The sequence below is a fragment of the Sciurus carolinensis genome, unplaced genomic scaffold (genome assembly GCF_902686445.1).
Source record: "Sciurus carolinensis unplaced genomic scaffold, mSciCar1.2, whole genome shotgun sequence".
Taxonomy (NCBI): Eukaryota; Metazoa; Chordata; class Mammalia; order Rodentia; family Sciuridae; genus Sciurus; species Sciurus carolinensis.
The window spans coordinates 721576-736287 of NW_025920119.1; the positions used below are offsets into that span (position 1 = coordinate 721576).

Sequence of the window (14712 nt, forward strand, 5' to 3'; positions counted from 1 at the left end):
CTGGAGCTCTTCTGCCCCACCTCGGAACTGCCACCGCCTGCTCCTTATCCCCTGGCCCTGGCCCTGCAGCATGGCGACAATGGACAAGATCCTGGAGGGCCTGGTGAGTTCTTCGCACCCACTGCCCCTAAAGCAGGTGATTGTCCGGAAGGTGGTGGAATTGGCGGAGCACTGGCTGGACCAGGCGCAGTGTGAGGCCATGTTTGACCTGACGACCTGGCTCATCCTGGAGGGTCAGGACCGTTTCCAGCGACAAGTGGGTCACCAGGTGCTGGAGGCCTATGCACGCTACCACCGACCTGAGTTCGAGTCCTTCTTCAACAAGACCTTCGTGTTGGGCCTCCTTCAGCAGGGCTACCACTTGCTGGACAGGAAAGATGTAGCCAGCCTGGATTACATTCACAACGACCTGAAGCTGATCATGAGCTGCCCATTGATGCTGGACCTCTTCAGCCTGCTGCAGGTAGAGGTGTTACGGATGATTTGTGAGAGGCCAGAACCCCAACTTTGTGCCCTACTGAGTGACCTTCTGAAGGAATTCGTGCAGTGCATCCCCAAAGGGAAATGGTCCATCACATTCTGTCAACAGCTGGTTCCAACGATAGGCCACTTTCAGTGTGTGTCCACCCAGGAGAAGCAGCTACAGGAGTATGTCTCCCAGGTAACTAAAGTGAGTAACTTGCTGCAGAACATCTGGAAGGCCGAACCCTCCACACTGCTACCTTCTCTGCAAGAAGTTTTTGCAAGCATCTCTTCCACAGATGCATCATTTGAACCTTCTATAGTATTGGCAAGCCTCGTGCAGCATATTCCTCTTCAGATGATTACAGTTCTCATCAGGAGCCTTACCAAAGATCCCAATGTAAAAGATGCAAGTATGACCCAAGCTCTTTGCAGAATGATTGACTGGCTGTCCTGGCCATTGGCTCTGCATGTGGATACATGGGTAATTGCACTGCTGAAAGGACTAGCAGCTGTTCAAAAGTTTACTATTTTGATAGATGTTACTTTGCTGAAAATAGAACTGGTTTTTAATCGACTTTGGTTTCCTCATGTAAGACCTGGTGCTCTTGCAGTTCTTTCTCACATGCTGCTTAGTTTTCAGCATTCTCCAGAGACATTCCATTTGTTATTGCAGGTAAGGAATGACCAAAATGTTACTTCAGGAACCTGTCCATTGACCTTCCTACAGCATCATAGGAAAGCAGTGGCTTTGTGTGGTTCCTGCTTCCTCCAAGATCTGATACTCAGTTTTATACGACTGTTAACTCATCAGTGTACCTACAATGTTAAGATCTTAAGGATACTTAACACCATAACAAAATTCAAAGGAGATTAAAAAGAAGTGCAGAATCCCAGTCAATAATTTTTAGATTGTTCCTCATGTAGTTAATTTGGTCCACTCTTTGAAAAATGATGGCCTGCTTTCCAGTACAACCTTCTTAGTGCAGTTAATAGAATTGATACACTGTATGATGTATCATCATTCTGGATTTCCAGATCTCTATGAACCTATTCTGGAGGCAATGAAAGATTTTCCTAAGCCTGGTAAGAAGATTAAGTTGATTCTCAATTAAAGTGCCTGGACATCTCAATCCAATTCTTTGGCATCTTGCTTGTCTAGACTTTCTGGAAAATCTGAAACTGAGAAAACTGGCCTTATTAACCTAGGAAATACATGTTATATGGACAGTGTTATACAAGCATTGTTTATGGCTACAGGTTTCAGGAGACAAGTATTATCATTAAATCTAAATGGGTGCAATTCATTAATGAAAAAATCACAGCATGTTTTTGCCATTTTGGCTCATACACAGATTTCAGGCACTTTTGTTCATGCTGTAAGAAACATTTCCTTGTATTTTTGGTTCTGCTATTTAAAGAGGGAAACATATGCACCTCGGATATTGTTTGAGGCTTCCAGACCTCCATGGTTTACTCCCAGATCACAACAAGACTGTTCCAAATACCTCAGGTTTCTGCTTGACAGGCTCCATGAAGAAGAAAAGATCTTGAAAGTTCAATCCTCACACAAGTCTTCTGAAAGTCTGGGGTGCAGTAAAACTTCTTTATAGGAAGTAGCCAGTATGGCAACTATACTGACAGAGACCTCTTGCACAAGTGACAGTGAGAAAACTTTAATAGAAAAAATGGAGGAAAACTATGGACTCACATATGTTGCTTGAACTGCAGGAGTACCTCACAAAAAGTGAAGATCTTTCACTGGCCTTTTGTCCTTCCGTGCTATGGAAGACTTGTCTTTCCAAGATCCACCATCATTATCCAGTACACAAGATGGTGGTCTAATGCAAGTCAGTTTATCTGGTCCTTCAGAAGAACCAGTAGTCTATAATCCAGCAATGTTGGGACTAATGACACATTAACTAACTCAGGCTGGCTCCCTGGCGAGTGAGCAAGATCAAGGCTCAAAGGTGGTTTCAAAGGTTCATGACGATAAATCGGACCACCGTCAGGAATTGGTTAACAACAGTTCCGTGAACATGATCAGCTCGTGCTTGCCATATAGTCCTATGGGACTCTGACCTGCATGAACCTCCCATGCATTCCCGCCTAGCCCCCACCCTACATAAAAGTTGTGTGATTTCCTCAATAAATGAGTTCCTGCTGTGACTGGTCTCCCTGAAGCATCTGATTGTTCTCTGCCTGGAGGGCTGGGAGCGGGCAGTCAGCCGGCCCTACCTATCCCAGTCTGACCTTGTTGGGGAGTGTCCCCTTCCCTTGTCGCTGGTTGAGAAGAGCAAGGGGGCTTAAGACCCCGACACAGCAACAACTGCCTTTGTCTGTGATTTAGTTATGAATGAAAGAACAATAGGCAGATCTCCTGATGGGTTTCACTATACTGAAAACACTTCTGTCCCTAATGAATCTCCCAAGAGTCTTATCAATAAAGATGTACCTTGTGTCACTGCCACTGGTTTTGGAGTTGCCAGTTAAAAGAACTACTACTTTCTCTTCATCATCAGAAAGTTGGTCTGTAGATGTTGGTTTCACTGATATTGGTGAGAACCTAGCTAAAAAATTAAAGCCTTCTGGAACTGAAGAAGCTTTCTGTCCAAAATTGGTGCCTTACCTATTAAGTTCTGTTGTGGTTCACTATGGTATATCCTCTGAAAGTGGACATTATTATTCTTATGCCAGAAACATCACAGGTGCAGAGTCTTCATACCAGATGTGCCACCAGCCTGAAACTCTCACATTAGCACCCTCCCTGAGTCATTTACTATGCAGAGATAGTCCCAGTGCAATTATTGAACAGGATTTGGAAAGTAAGGAAATGTCAAAAGAATTGTTTTTATTTAATGACAGCAGAGTGACATTCACTTCATTTCAGTCAGTCCAGAAAATTACAAGTAGGTTTCCAAAAGATACCACATATGTGCTTTTGTATAAGAAACAGAATACCACTAATGGTTTAAGTGATAATAATCCAACCAGTGGACTCTGGGTAAATGGAGACCCACCTCTACAAAAGGAACTTATGGATGCTATAACAAAGGACAATAAACTATATTTACAGGAACAAGAGTTGAATGCTTGAGCCCGGGCACTACAAGCCACATCTGCTTCCTGTTCATTTCGGCCCAATGGATTTGATGACAGTGACCCACCAGGAAGCTGTGGACCAACTGGCGGAGGGGGTGGAGGAGGATTTAACACAGTTGGCAGACTCATATTTTGACCCCGAGAGTGTCCAAAAATCACTTGATCACAAAATAGCTAATACCATGACTGTTAAAATGTCAGACTCTAACAAATATCATATGTATCTTTTATTTTTCTTTTCATTAGAACTTTGTACTTTAAGAAAACACACCCAGTGCTTGTTTTTATTTTGTTGACAATACATTTATTAACAAAATGCATCATGGGAAAAATCTACCTCTTGAGATTCCATTTGCATTATGGTTAGTCATGCTTGACCAAAAATGTTCAGAGGAAACAATGTACCTGGTCCCTAATTAAGCTGCACTAATTTTGGTAGAAGCATTTAAGTGGTCTATCTTCAGTTCTACTGAACAAAAGAAATATGTAATTCACTTAGCATTCTTTATACAAGAATTGAGTCTAGAAGGAAGAAATATTGTTTTAAAGAAAATCCTTTTTTTGGTGTAGTTACCCAGTTATTAAATTCAAGTCTTTGAAAATACTAGAGATGATCCTGTCTCTAATGAAGGCAATAACAAAATTTATCAAGCTATAGTATTTTTCAGGTTTCTTTTTAGTGTGTCTTCAGTATCACTGTATCTGCATTTCAAGTACAGATGTTTTAAAAGAGGATTATTTATACATATGTGCTGAATTGATTTTAAGAAAGGTGCATGATCCTGTAGAAGCAATGTTTTACCTAAAAATTACTAACTTTGTAGTATTTCTAATTGTTCAAGAATTTTAAACTTCTATTTCAGGGAGTATATCATCTGTGTATTTTGAAGGAGGTGAGTTATGTATGTGCCTTGCAATACTGTAATTCAAAAATAGGAATCTTTGGTTGCAGAAACGTTTTTTTAAAATGAAATGTCAGGAAGTAATTTTTGTGCTAACATTAAAATTGTAACTTTTTGAAAGGTATTAGATTTTTCCAGAAGCAAAATCTCATGGTTCTAAATCAGTAAGTATAATAGTAAATTTTTAACTCTTAGAAAAATTCAAAGGAAGTGAACTTAGTTAACTAAAAAATCTTTTTTGATTTGTTATTTAATCCTCAAAACACTAAACATTGATAACATTAAAAAAAAAAAGGAATAAGTCACTCATATTAGCCAGGAGAGAAGGAATTTGGTCATTTTTGGGGTTTGGAAAATGTTCACATCTTTGTTTATATTCAGATATAATGATGAAGTGGTTGAGTCCACCATGTTTTGTTTTGGTCCACTGTGGTCATGGAATGACCTTGTCTTATGCTGAAGACCTGTGAAGGTCAACAGAACTGACTGTGAGTGCCAAGCAAGCTGGTGGTTATCAGAGGCCATTGTCATCACATACATGTGTATCCATAGACAATGTGTACCACTGTTTTGGGGCCTTATTTGAATGAGTGATAATATACTGGATATGTTATTCTGTGACTTTTTAAACTTAATTTCATAGTATGAGATTAACCTTGGTTGATGCTAGAAGATCCAGTTCATGCCCTTTGTGTACTGTTTTGTATTCAACTGAAGGATAGCTAGGTTGCTCCTTTTCTTGTTAAAAATTGTCACTGATACACCTAACACAAAGATTTCTAAATGTCATTTCTGCAAGGAGAGAAACCAGATGCCAGCAAGAAAGGAAGTGCCCACCAACATGAAAGTCATAAAGCCAGCTTGAAGGGGCTCTCACTGGCAACATCTGGGACAATTTGAGCAACGAAATAATAATGATGGTAATGGATTATAATCCATAAAACAAAATATCCATGGGTTCATACTGTTCTAAATAAATAACTGACCATCACTGAGTACTCGCAGAGGTTGAAAATATTTTCACATTGTTCTGGTGACTGCAATTATGCCAATTCAATTTAGTTTTTATGTGGTTATCTTTATTAAACTTTTCCTTTATAGCTGCATTTTTATGATTCAACTAAGACATAATTTTCTACCCAAAGAACATAAAGATATTTTCCTATAGAAATTTTAAAGATTTTTCTTTACATTTATATCTCTAATAAATCTGCAATTTGTGTTGGCTTATGGTGTGAAGAGAATCTAATCCACAAAGATAACTCCTTCTCACAGCAGAATGTAATGCCTCCATTATGCTGAACAGCATTTAGTTTCTAGATACTCCACTCTAGTTTAATGATATATTTGCCTGTCAATCAATTCATTACTATAGTTTTCTTTATTCAGATCTGATATCTGTGTAGCCAAGTTCCAACACCAAAATTCTTTTAGTTTGCTTTTTTTTTTTTTGGTACTGGGAATTGAACCCAGGGATGCTCTACCACCGAGCCACACCCCAGCCCTTTCTATTTTTTATTTTGAGACAGGGTCTCACTAAGTTACCCAGGCTGGCCTAAATTTGTGATCCTTCTGCCTCAGCCTCCCGAGTCACTAGGGTTCCAGGTGTGACGTGGGAGGCTGACATAGAATTATACCATTGTGGCTTGAATAGTTGGCCCTTTGGGGCTCATAATTCATGTGACTTTAAGTTTTTGGTTAAGTTCTATGAAAAAGCTTATTGGCATTTTGGAGTTGCACTGGTGTGTAACTTCAATGATCAAAGTATCAAGTGTTTTCATTTCTAATTTTGGACTCTCTCTTAATTCACTTATGTCTTCTTATATTTCTTAACTCTATAATTTTCTCCACATTGTTCCATATATATCTGGCTAGCTGTATACCCAGGTATTTACATTAGTTGAGAATTGTCTGACTGAGAGACACCTTTATTCCAGTGTCTTAAACATGTTAGGATTCAATCTTTTAAAAGAGGCCCAGATGTGGACCTTGCATTTGTTTCTGTAACTCAAAATGCCAAGGTTGAGGATTTAGTGTTTCTCAATCTCTTTCTTTCAGATCCCCAAGTGATTTCTGGAGTTTCTGCTATACTGTCTGATTCCAAGTGTCTGGAAGAGGGAAACACAAAAGGACAAAAATTTCTGGGAGCTCCTGTCTGACGTTTGTTGGTCACATCTAATTGGCAACCTCCAGCTCCAAGGATGAACAGTGGGGTTTCTCAGCTGGATGTATTGTCACCACGAATGAAACCAGAGTTCTACGAATATGGAGTTACAAATAGTAGTTGTTGCCCTTAGAGTTTAAGATTTTCATTATTATTTTGAAAATGTTTTATAAACTAAAAATTCCAGTCACTTCTTAGTCCACATAGTGACAATTTTACTTAAAAAATTAAAATATAATTTACACACAGGAAAGTGTATCCTCTTTAATGTACATTCCTGCAAGTTTTGACAAATCCATGAGATTGTTATTTAGTTTGAGGAGCACATCAGACAGAGTGAAAACAGTATTATGGAATGTGGTCAGAGGAGTAACTGGACCTATCTCTTAAGAGACTTTTTCAGTGATGGTAATGAATCTGTATATTTGTCATATGCAGAAGGAAGCCACTGAGAGTTTTAAGTGGGGGGGGTGATGTGATTTATGTTGGAAAATTCATATAATTTCCGATGGAAAATTCACTCTGGATTTTCTTAGAGAATGAATTCCACCTTCAACAAGGAAGAAGCCCTGTTCTGAGATTCTTATGCTGTTTGGCAAATGCTCCCAGGCATGGGAAAACGGTGGTGGGAATGGAGATGGGGTCCAGGCAGGTTGCATGTGTGTTCTGGAGCTCACAAGACTCAATCTTTAACTGTTCCTATTACTTGGAAGTGATTCTCTCTGGAATCAGATGTTCAGAATAATCACTGTAATTTGTGAATTTCTGTGCACACATACACTCCTCTAATTTGGCAAAGCTGTTATTTTTTCTCATTTCCCATCAGTGGGCATAGGTGTTAATCACAAGCTGTATGATATAATTTGTTTTCTGCATTAGAGAAAAGAATGTAGAAAATATTCTGTTTAACAAAGAAGTTGAACATGTTCATGTGATTTGGCTTTTATATTAGCCTTTAAAAGGAGGTTAAGGAAACTACTGAATGAAGATCATATCCCAGGAGTTATAAGATGGTTTTGGTCTCCAGAATCTCTTTCACAAATTGCCTTCTATCTATTAATGTTTTTCTTAGAAATATTTTTCATGCTTGCCTTCCTGAGAGGGATGGCATATTAAGCCCTCAATAATGTTTTATACATTTCTTCAGTAATTTGCTTGCCCTTTTAAATCACTGCTCAACACCTATAGGAGAGGTGGGTATTTAAATATCAGTTTCATTGACAAAGTTCTCAATAGGTGAGAAGGGACTGAATCTATTTTATGGTATAAAGGAATGAATGAACAAAAACATGAATTAATTCAATAAATAGACTAAACAAAGTCTTTTAGTCCTGGATCCCTAGTCACCTGATCTACAAAGGTTTTGGCAGAGTTTCGAACAAAACAAAACAAACCAACAAAGAAAGCCATGCCACAAAACAGTGATAGACTAAGCAAACAGGGAGGCAATGTCAGGAAAAGGGAAAATGGAAAGTCACATTAAAAAGGGGACCATAACTTGGAATCACAAAGTTGGTCACACAGTTCTCATGATCATCACAGGGTGCCTAGTTTGGACCTATGCAGGGTTTACTGTGGGGGGTCATCCATGGCCAGCAAATTAAACCAGGCTTGGTGAGCTGTCAGACCCAGAAATCTGGCTCCCAGGAACCGGTAATTACTGAGAGATTGTTCTGGATCACCTGGAATATGTGGTTTCTGGAATTTGCACCACTGGAATTTGCAGGCCCTGCTGGGATGACCTGCTGGAGCAGCATGGCTTGCTTAACTCCACCCTATCCTGTTCCTCACAGAAGAAGCTCCTCCTGGTCCTCCTTTTACCTTTACAGCTATAAATAAAGGGAAGGTAGACTCTTCCATCTTAGTTAGAGCCAGATCTCAGCATAGCTGAATCCATCACACCCCCTGATTCAAAAGATAATTGTCTCCTGCGGTTTTTCTATTAAATAAATTTCTTAGCAATTAATTTGCAGCTGGCCCATCCTTCCAACAGAAACCCTTTCCCTCACCCATGCTGGAATTGTGACGAGACCCCAGTTTTACTCTAGAACTGAATCTTGCCTGGGTGTGCAGTGTGCCTGTTGTGTGACTCCTAGGAACCTCCTGGGAAATAAGATGTCCTGAAGTTAGACCCCACTGAAGTGCCATTCAGGGGCCGGGTGACAGTGGGGCAGGGATCAGGCATAGCCATGTGTGTGGTGCCCCCCATAGTCCCCTGGGCAAGCACTTAGACTGGAGCTCCAGCATGCAAACACAAGTAATTCAAGCCAGAAATGTCATAGTTGAGGGGTCAAGCTCTGCAGCAGAATTTCTCAAACTATCTATCATACCTTGGAAGATTTTTCCACAGGACATTTATTCATATTTTGAAAAACAAAGGCTTTGTGGTCACATATGAAATGCAGTGTTAAACATACATAAATCAGAGCTTTTCTGGTGGTTAACTGGTTCACAAACAGTTTTAAGGCAGACCTTGATGACTTTAACACCCAACTCTGTACACAGGACAGCCTCATAAAATTCCCATCTCCCATACATTTCTGTGTGAACCCAAGAGTTTTGGAGAAGTTGTGGAGGGCTTGATGGTGACATCTTCTGGGTATAGTTGCACATTCCTTGACTATCACTGGATCTGGATTGCACCCCTGCCTGACTGGATTCTACCCCACTCCATGGCTCAGCAATCACTTGCCAGCAAGTATGGTCTGTGTCAGTTCAGACACCTTTGTCAAACCTTCCCCTGTGTCATAGTGCCTTCTGGACATGCCTTTTCCTTCTGTTTCCTGCTAGGAGCAGATATTACTTCCACCATCTCCTCTGGTCCCTGTGTCCTGCTGGACATTGCCACCAATGCACTGGGGATTTTAATATTCTGAGGTGCTTGCCTATCATTGAGGAAGGGGAGACAATTGACAACCAATCTGCAATCATAACTTGCAGAATTTTCAGTGTGACAGTAACTTAGAGAATGAGGTTATTGTATCTTAAAAGCTGGCATCCTGCCTCCACTTCCTGTACCAATGAACTCAGGGAGCAGGGCTTGTTGGCAAAGAGCAGGCTCAGGGTAGCCTTTCCTTGGTCGGTGGGGTAAATAGACTCCATGTGCATTTTGGCCATTTTAGATGAAGGGCAGAAGGTGGGGCCTTGTTTAGCTCTTCAGCTAAGCCGCATGCCTCAGGGAAGCTCACCAGAAGAGTCCTGCATTTTGGAGGTGGAATGTAGAGTACTTGCTCAGGTATAATAAAGTGGAACTTTGTTTCCTCTTGTTGATTGTCCCTACTCTTATAGGAGACCCATGGAACCAGATCCCCATTTTGAATGACTAGCATTTGGAGTTTGTACCAATTATCACTCTTGTATAATAAAGCAGATTTTCAAGCCCGGGGGAAGGAATGATTTTTTCTAAGTATATAATTGAGAAAACTGATTGCAACACAATCGCTTGACTTACATTTAACTTACACTAAATGCACCAATGTGAATTAAAGAGATCAATGTGAAAAATGAACCACAAACATATTATAAGGAAAGATATGTGGGTATTTATTTATTTTTTAACAATGGGAAAAAACTTTCTCTGCTTAAAACAGTAAGGGAAATAAAAAGGGAAAATATCAGTACATTTGAACATACTACAAAAAATTCCAAACACTTGTAAGTCAAAATAGTAAATTCACATTGCAGATTCTATGTACTCTCATATGTTTTCATAGATAAGAGTTGACCAACTCATTGAATGATAATTTTCCAATATCTACCAAAATATAAAAGGTACCAAATCTTTGACCCGGCAATTCCATTGTGATTGATTGCACATGTATATTTGTAATGTGTAACAAGGATTTGTGGCTCTTTAAATCAAGATTATAATATCATCTTGCTAATTTTATAATGCATATACATTTAACATGTATGACAATAAGAGCATAAAAGGGTGGGGCAAAAGGAATAGAAAGACCTCATAACTGCAAAGTTTATGTATTTTATGTGAACTTGTATGATATTAACTCAAGGTAGATTATGAAAAACCAGGAATTATATTTTAGTTCTAGAGTCATCACTCAGAATATTATAATTCAGGTAAGAAGAATTTAAAAATCAATGGATAATTTCAAGTTAACTCTTGATCATCAATAAGAATAGAAAGTATTTATTGGGCACTCTCTCTATGCCATTGCCATTTAATCTTCAAAATATCCTAAGAAGTAGACTCTACTATTTTTTTTCATTTTACAAGTGGATCAAGTAAGATCCTGAGAAATAAATATGGACACTATAACAGGGGAGGCCCCAGAGCTGTGAGGCTGTGAGGTAGCACAGGAACTCCCTTACCTGAAGTTTTGCTTTCCATGGTAGCAGTACTTATAGGGCTTGATATGACCCATGACCTCAGGCATCCACTGGGGTACTTGGATAACAGGGTCTACTTTCACAGGGAAATAGTCTTGTCTATTCAACTAGACACTTAAAACATTTGATGCTCTTTATTTTGGGGGGAAAAGGTTCATCCATATTTCTGTCTGTCATTATTTGCTTTTAGACTAAAAAACCTCCTTTGGAATTTCTTATTGTACCACCTTCTAGATCTTTATGAATCCCATATTCTTAAATTTTCTCACAGAGTTGTGAAGTGTTTTTTTTTTTTTTGGAATTCTGTGGAAGATGCTGGTTGAGGTATTACTTGGTGTTACTTGGATAGTTTTCATGTAAACTAGGGAGCTGGATTAACAAGACTTGGTGATGGTACATGACAATGAAGATAAGGAGGCAAGAAGAAAGGAGACAAAGATAACCCCATTTTATTGCCTGGGTAATAAAGGTGTGCATGGTGCCAAGAGTGGCAAAAGAGCCAGTTACATGGGGAAAGGGAGCAGGGCTGAGAGGAAGTCATGAATTTGATTCCAGATGTGTGGGAGTGGCAATTCTGTGTCTAGGATGAAACTGGAAAACAGGTCTGGAGTCTAGAAGGGAGCAGTGCCTGAGCAATGTGTAGTCCCGGGACCATCAGTAGATGGGGTTAACTGAAGAAGTGAGATTGCCTGAGGTCCTTCAAGAAGAATGTGTAGGATGAGAAGAGAGTCATTTCCAGGGCAGTCCTGAGCATCAGGAGAATTAGTAAGTAGTGTATAGAAAGCAGATTTCAGTGCGATGGGTGAATGGAAGGCAAAAATAAAACAGAGTGTAGATGGCCTTTTAAAGAAGTTTGTGAAGAGAGGGAGGACTGAAGAGGTAATTTATTTATCCAATATGTGTGAGACCTGAGCATGTTTCCTGCATGTCGGCAGGAAGAAGTCAAGAGAGGAAGAGATTTAAGGATGCCTGATGAAGTATATCTCATCACGAAAGGAAAGATGACCTGGAGGACAGGTGGAGGTGACATAATTTCATTCTTTTTTATGACTGAGTAATATTCCATTGTGTATATGCACCACATTCTCTTTATCCATTCATCTGTTGAAGGGCATCTAGGTTGGTGGAGGAATGAATGTTAGGGAAGGAGAGTCCTGCATTATAATGGAATAGGAAGAAGTGGGTAGGGCTGGAGGCTGGTAGCCAGCCAGCCTGCAGGGGAGGGCCTTCCTGTTTAAGGGCTTCCATTTTCTCAGGGGAGTGGAAGATGCATATGTTAAGGGGATGGGTATCTGATGAGATTATTTCATGAGAGTAGACAGGTTTTGAAGTAGCCATTGTAGAGATTTAAAGAGGGAATGAATTAGGAGAATGGAAGGAATTATTAGTGGAACCAAAGATCCAGTAAATCTATCATTATTCGGGTGGACCACTTCTTACAGTGAAAACCAGGAGAGGAACCAGCCTGAACCTATGTCTCTCCCTAAGTCCATGAGTATTTACCATAGTTTTCTCTCTTTTTCTCCTTGTGTGTCCCCATCCCTGATGGCACACAGTGTGGCCATTTTCTCAGCCATCTTGTTTCCTAAGTTTTGCTTTTGTTTCTCTTCTCAATGGTTAGATAAATGCAGTGTTATGCAAACCTTAGTGTAAACCCATCTGAGAGAAGAAGACCTAAATGTCAGTTTCAACATGATTTAAACAAAGCCATCATGTGAAAGAAAGATGTCTTTTCCATTTTTGGAACTATCCCCGTGAGACTTTATAGCCAAAACATGGTGAGTTAGCTGAAGACTTCTGAAACTACAGGTGCTTCATTCAGGGTATTTCATACAGATATTTTTAGTAGCTATTGATTTCTTGTAGAAACTGCATCATGCTGACTTGTTCTATTCATTCATGTGCTTTTGAAAGCATTTTTTGCTGAACCTTAAGAGGAAAAAAATATATATCAGGAGGTTCCTAACAGACCTGAACATAGAGATCTATTTGAGATTTTGGGAATTCCAAAGCATTTTCATAAAAGTTTGAACTCAGAGCCTCTCCTAGAGGGCAGTGCCATCATCTGTCAGAGAATGGCTTTTTCCCTGTGGTATAGGAAGGCAGAGGAGCAGAGGTCTCCAGTCTATGAGCTGAGGTTCAAAGGTGCATCACAGAACCAAGTTAGCCTCGATGCTAGTGGTGGAGCAGGGGAAGGTTATATTCACTGTGAGAGACCAAGGGCAATATCAAAGACAGAACAATGCTGGTTGGTTAAAGTCTAACTGAGGGAGTGTTAAACACGGACAACTGGGATCATCGTAGAGGAGGCGGCTCAGCACAGTGCTTGGACTCGGAGCAACCACTGGGGCTCCGGGCAGCTGCCTGAGGAGGAGCTGCGTGGCGAGCTGTTTGGACTCAGAACGACCGCTCCAGAACACCGGGGGGTTGCCCGGAGGAAGAGGAGAAGCGCGGTGGGTCGCTTGGTCTAGGAGTGACTGCATCAGAGACACAGGCAGTTGCCAGAGGAGGAGCTGCGTGGCGAGCTGTTTGAACTCAGAGCGAGCACTCCTGAACACTGGGGGGTTGCCGGAGGAAGAGGAGGAGTCCGACGGGTCGCTTGACCTAGGAGTGACTGCATCAGAGCCACAGGCAGTTGCCAGAGGAGGAGGCAAGTGGTGAGTTGATTGGACTAAAAGCAACCGCTCCTGAACACTGGTGGCCCCGAGGAGGAGGAGGTGGAACAGGGCAGGTAACTTGGACTCGGAGTGACTGCCTAGGGCTACGGGCGGTTGGCGGGAGGAGGAGACGCAAAGTGAGTTGCTTGGACTCCTAGTGACTGCGTCGGAAACTGGGCCGCTGTCTGGAGGAGGAGGTGTGTGGCGGGTCTCTGGGTCTCGGAGCTATTGTGTGGGGCTCCAGGTGGCGGCTCAGAGGAGGGGCCGCATAGCCAGGCGATTAGGTGCAGAGCAGGGTCCCAGGTGCTAGGTGGCTTCCTGCTGGAAGAGCTGCACAGAGACACACCTAGGGGCAGAGCAAAGTTTCCAGGACTGTGGGCAGATTCTCTGGGAGAGGCAGCCTAAGGAGACTCGCCTGTGAAGGGTGAGGCTCCCAGGCCCAGGACGTAGGTCCGGGCCCCTGGGAACGTTGCAGAGGAAGACAGCCCAGCCCAGGTGGTAGTTGTAGATTGAGGGGAATCTCTAGGAGGGCAACTGACCAGCGAGAAGTCCCCACTGAGTGAGTCTTCCCTGCCGGAGGAGGTTTTCCCACAGGGACGGTAAAACCAGAGACACAGGCACAAACAGGACTTGCCTCAGCCCGCAGCCTAGTTCCCCATTGTATGACCATTGGTCAACACGTGGAGGCACCTCTGCCCACTAGCAGGGAATATACACCACCTGAGGGTCACCACCGCTAGAGAGGCAGCTTCTTCGTGGAGCTCTGCATTATCAACTTTCTCCAAGACTTCAGGCTACTGAAGGATAAGAGGGGATATACTAGCAATCTTCAGGGACATTGTAAGTCGATAGAGGAAATCTGCAATATATTAATGACCTGAACAATATGAGAAAACAAGGAAAAAAAATGCCCCAAAGAAATGAATTACCTAAACTGAACGAGGAGGACATACACAACTTAAATAAACCAATCTCAAGCAATGAAATAGAAGAGGTCATCGAAAGCCTACCAACAAAGAAAAGTCCGGGACCAGATGGGTTCTCAGCTGAGTTCTACAAAACCTTTAAAGAAGAG

At 41.4% G+C, this 14712-nt stretch overlaps 1 pseudogene; it reads left to right on the forward strand.

The window, feature by feature from the left end:
- Positions 1 to 79: 79 nt before the first annotated feature.
- On the forward strand, positions 80 to 3675 carry LOC124973658 (ubiquitin carboxyl-terminal hydrolase 38-like; annotated as a pseudogene).
- Positions 3676 to 14712: the final 11037 nt, after the last annotated feature.